The following is a 6,221-nucleotide window of genomic DNA, read 5'->3' as shown; positions in this document are numbered from 1 at the left end:
ACAAGTATGGTATGCTGGAACGTTTAGATTTTCAGTTCACGTGGAATTTAATTTGACAAAAGCGTAATAATATTTAAAAATGACACCTTTTAATATTTGTTGCTAGAAATTGCCAATTTGACTGAAAAACATCACGTGAAGGTTATGCTCTAACAAAACGAAATGAAACAAAAGGGGCGACAGAGGTATGTATATATGGCCATAGATTACCAAGCCATTTCCTGAGTGCCCAACATTCGGCCATAGTTTTGATGTGCATGGTCCTATGTTTATGCTGCCTTGTCTATGTTGGTGCACGTAAATTCGTCTATCATAAACAAAACAGACCTAAAATGTAAACAAGAACGTCACACATCCCCATAACATACGTACAAATCAAAGACCCAAATTGAAAGAATGCCTATGGTCAGAAAGTAACCCCTACGGCTTTGAGGCCACCTCGTTTTGGTCCAATTTCCTCCTGTCTTAATCCACCGAAAGGTTTGACACTTATTTCACCATTTCAATTCCTAATTCCCATTACCCACCTATATTATATATATATATATATATATCTTTTTTCAACGCGTCTAGATTTTGAGTTCTAGTAAAAAATCATATAGACAATATGATTAAAATTTATAAATTATGATCAGGAATAAGAAAAATGCTCAAACAACACAAGATCCACGTATTTTTGTTCAAGTGAACACCAAACGAATAAAACCACCATATGGATGTGTAGTAGGACACTCTTACAAATATCATGGCAAAAATCAAATGAAATGCGCTTATATACACTTAAAACTCTTGTAAGATACCTATCTCGACTTTCTTTTTGACATTGATCGGGTTGGGTAAATGATAACCCGTTACGACCCTCATCTGGTTCTGTGTTTGACAGTTTACTATTCAAAAATATTTGGGGCAGAGTTTTTGCTGAATCAACATCGATCCGAATTAATGTCTTTTATTAGAGTATTGTGAAAAAAAAAAAAGCCGTGAAAAGACAAGGATTGGACATGTTTAGAGTAAGCATGTCAAACATTGTTATCACCGAGATTCTGACTAAGATTTGCTTGGACCAACACATTTATGTGTGAACACAATTGACGTGATATATAACTGAAAGGGAAAGCATATGAATGAATTTGGATTCAAGAGACAATAAGGTAATCATTTCCAAATTAAGTCAGGATAGTTTTAGATAAGAATCAAAAGATACAAAAAAAATTTAAAATATATTACAATGGGATTTCTTAGATTTATTATAATTAAATATATGTATATTGTCATTATTTAAAAAATCATAAATACCTCCAAAATTAATGAAAGGCTAATACTCATGACAATATATCGTATGAGATATTTGTTAGACCACCGTTAATTTCAACTGGTATTTGTAATTTTTCAAACTACGAGTAGTATTTATATTTATGATAAACTTTAGGAAAGCGCGTTGTAATTTTACCCAAAAAATCACGCATCTTCATACAGTGTTGTCCTTAGAAATAGCTGTATATATCAAATTATTTTTGAAGTTGGACAACTATTTTCAATAAAAAAATAAGAATAAATTACAACAAATCTTCTTGAGATTTGACATAAAGATATTGGTAAATTTTCAAACAACGAGAGGTTTTTATAATTATGTTAAGTCTCAGGGAAGCTCGTTGTAATTTTATCCAAAAAACAATGAACGATCATCGTATCTAAAAGTTTAAACTGTTAAGATTGTAGAATCATTTAATATTAACGTGAAAGCTTTCTTTTTATAAATAGGTGGGCGTAAAATTCAAAGGTATGACCTTTTATTTAGTCTGACTTTGATATCAAATTAACCAATCAATTCATTTATAAATTTAAATTGTCTGACTTTAGATTAGAAACATGAATTGATAACCGGTGGCAACGCCTTGAAAGAAATAATGATCGTGTCCTAACTCAAACAAAATCAAAAGAGATGATGTTCTTCCATCTCTACTGCTAATCGTGCTCATAATCATTTCATTATTCATCTTTTTCTTACTCTATACGCAAACATTAACACAAAATTAAGGATAAAAATCTCTTGACCATCAAATAAACCAGTAAAAAAAAAAAACAAAAAAAGATGATGAAAAATTAACGTAGAATGAGGGACAGATGTATTTTTTTTTAAAAATAAATCAATATTAGAAACAAAATTCTAATTTGGATGTGGTTTGGCTGATTCAAATTAATTACATGGTTAATCAATTTAAATTTAACAAAATTTAATTACAACTTGAATTTACAGAATTATTGAGGGTGTTTGGCTAAATTTATTTGAAATATCCTATAAGCTCTTAAATCTTATAAAATATTTTAAAATTTTAAGAATATTAGATCTTATTTTAAAAATAAATTTTTGAAGTATTAAGATGTTTCGAAAATAAATTCTTAAAACATCTTAAACCTGAGAAGTTTAAATGATATTATAAAAAATATATATATACTTTCTTCTTAAAAAAACTTATAAAATTCTATTTTTTTTTCTTATAAGATATTTTTTGTAAAAAGAAATTATTAAATAATTTTATAAAATTTATAAGCTCTAATATTTTTCAAAATATTTTAAAAAACTTATAAACTCAACGAAACACCACAAATGCGACACTGCTAAAAAGTGTGGCCAGAATTAAAAACACAAGTGCAATAAATAAAGAGTCCGAAGTGCATCTCATCTTATGAGAAAACGGGCCTGCAATTTGTATGCTTATTAATTGGGCTGAGAAAGGGAGCATCTGTACGATGAGACAACATTCACTCTCCAACCCAAATAAGACACAGAAAGCACCAACAAATTAACATGTTGTCCGATAACCAACCAATCATCTCTGTCTACATTGTTTCTTCTTTTCTAATTGTCTGTGGAATGAAAGTAGTAGTAGCCGTAGAGATAGAGAGAATTCCAATTCAAATCGACATATTCAAATTCGAATCAATTACATGATATTAGTAACATATTTATCGTGTGATTGATATATAGTTCATATCACACGTTCAATATTTTACACTTACTCTTTGATTGATTTAATTAAACTTGATTTGTATAATTTTTTTTTTCAACAAATATGATTGTCATGAAAAAGTAATTAGGGGGGATAGGAATCTACTTTTGGTGAGATGAAGCCATAAAGACAAGGACAATTTCCCTAGCTATGATGTCTCAACGAACCTCGAGACGCCGGCATTTGGCCGAATAAATATATAAACCCCCGCCTCATCTTACTGCTAATCTTTCATCTCTATATTTTCATGTCAAAAAGACACATCCTACATCAAATAAAATGTCATTACGAATCCTCACCAAGAATAAGATATAAAACCACTTGTAATAAATTAACATGTGTCAGATATATATATTACAGTACATTCTGCTTTTCATTAAAAAAACAAAAAATCAATACCTATAATATTTTAAAATGATATAAAATAATTTGTGTAAATGAATTAATAATAATAATGAATCAATGTTGGAGTTCTTGAAGGTAAGCTGTTCACTCAGGTCAGTATCTCTGGAGCTTGTCAAAGATTCCTCCAAGTTGGAAGCTAGCTAGGGTTTCGTGAAGAATTATGTGGTAGCATATATGTTGTATTGGGCAGCTAACCCATCAACCATGCATTCCTACCCCTACCAAATAGGGGGTTCAAGGGCCTCTCATTCTACCCTAATATATATATATATATATATATATAAGTTTATAATTCCATTATAAATTTTAAGTAAATTATAACAGATTTTTTTAAGATGTATCATAATTATAAATACCTCAATCGTTATTTGAAAAATTATAAATGCCCCTCAAGAATTAACAATCGTCTAACAAGTACCCTTTGCAATGGGCTGTTAGAAGGGAGTATTATTAGATAGTCGTTAATTCTAGGGATGCATTCATAATTTTTCAATCAATGAGGGGTATTTATAATTATGGCAAATTTCAGAAAAACCCCCTGATAATTTATCCTAAATTTTAATAATGAACAATCAATGTACGCTAATTATTAATGTCAAATATATATGACTAACGCTACATATTATTAAAATATAATAACATTTATACATCGACAAGATTCGAATTCATAATCTCTAAAATATGAGATCTCAATTTGGTGAAGTAAACTAACACATGTGTCATTGTTAATTTTATCCTAATCAAAACATGCTTTTTGACCCAAATATTGGGGCAGGTGAAAAAGCCTTGGAAATTTTGGCGGTCAAGTTTCAAGGATGCATCCAAAATTGCACACAAGAAAGATTCCATAAAGTGGGATGTGAATGAAGTGTCAAGTGTCATGTATGTCTCTTTTTCTGCCCTATTCAAAAAGGCTTATGAATCTATAATATTTGCAAAAACATATTGTATGAGGGTTTTTTTTTTTCATTTTCCTTTTAAATTTTATGCTCTCTCCATCTATAAATTAAATGTAAAAATATTAAATAGAATAAATTATATTACGCCAGTATTTAATAGCGAGACGTAAACTATGTTGATGTAATATAATTTGAATCATTCGACTTTTTCACACTCGATTCAATTAAGAATGTTTTGTTGTAGCCGATTCTAAATAACAAGAGCAACTTCTAATTAAACTTTTAAACCATTATTTCATATTTTTGTAGTCTGAACTTAGAGGGTATTTAGATAAAGCTATTTAAAAGATCTTATAAATACGCAATTCTTATAAGATAAGATGTTTTCAAAACTTACAAAATGTCAAATTTTAATTTAAAAAAATAATATTTTAAATTATTTCAATAAAATAAGATGTTAGCGGAGGAGAATTGGTAATTAATCTGAAGGAGTTTGTAATTTTTATTTTTTCTAAATAGTTTATAAACTTCTAATTAACATTTTCTTTTAAAATTTTGATTTAATATATTAATTTATTTACAAATCAAAAATGTGTTGAAAGAAAATAAAGAAATAATAAATCATTATAAAAATAGTCTACATACTCATATCCGTGGAAACTCAAATGTACAATTCTTCAACTATAATGCATCAACTTTATTAATCGAGCAAGGCTCATGCGCCATTCACTGAGGGTTTCAAGGAATGGAAAGACCGAAAATATTTTCAGAGGGATTTTTTTTTTTATCTAAATCAGATTTGATCAAACCAATTATAAAGTATGGTATACTTACTATAAGATTAATCATCTTTTTCAAAATTAAACACTCACTGTGTTATAAATATATTCTATTTATTATATAATTTATTCAAATTAATCAAATCCGATCCAAATTAAAATTTTGACGGGGACAGTATGTGGAGGTTGACAAACTAGGGTGCTTTTCCGGGAGTGGTTTAAGTAAGAAAGTTGGTTTTGGTACTTTTTAATGAAATAAAAAAGGAAAAAATGCAAGCAACTCCTTATGATATTATAAATGAGCAAATTATTCTCATATGAAAAAAATTAGTAACTTATTCTCATGTATTTTTTAAAATTAAGTAATTTACACCATATTTATGGGGTAAATTACTATTTTTTTTAATAGATGAATAATTTATTCGTTTACAATATTAATATTATATGGGATAAATTGCATCAGAGCCCAAATAAAAATGTGGGTGTGGGAAGAGAGTGGTTAGAGTTTGGGGGAAATCCAAAATGATTCTTTGATTCAACTTTAAACATTCCAAAATCCGACCTGGAATTCCATTTCCCAAACTTATTTAATACATATAAATACACATCCCATCAGTCCATATAATAAAATGGACTGCACTGCTTTTTACTATTGTAATATTTTAGTGTATATTATTTTATTAATTTTGTTTTCCTCTCCCACCCTTAATATTAAATAATTTTGTGTCCCCCAATCTTCTTTTATCACAAACTTATTTTTACACTACATCTTAATTTAAATAGTTGAGGAGTAATTTTTTTTTAATAATTTCACAAAATGTTGTAGCATCCTTCACACCATATCAAAATCACGATTTTTGTTTTTTTCTATTGGTACACAAATTTCAAAAATCTGTTAATTGATCTTTTGACGTTGGTTTATTAAATAAAAATTAAATTACAATATTTAAGTTGGAACTAAAATAGGATATATATATATATATATTTATCTACACTGGGGAGTATTTATGAGTAAAGCAACAAGTCAATATTATGTGTCGTGCATCAAAAATAGGGTGTCTTATATTAGTTACTATTAATAGTAAAATTTTTATAAATTAATTGTTGAAGATAAATATGCAAGTATC

This window comes from Sesamum indicum, linkage group LG6 (assembly GCF_000512975.1).
Source record: "Sesamum indicum cultivar Zhongzhi No. 13 linkage group LG6, S_indicum_v1.0, whole genome shotgun sequence".
Lineage (NCBI taxonomy): Eukaryota > Viridiplantae > Streptophyta > Magnoliopsida > Lamiales > Pedaliaceae > Sesamum > Sesamum indicum.
This window is presented reverse-complemented; position numbering follows the sequence as displayed.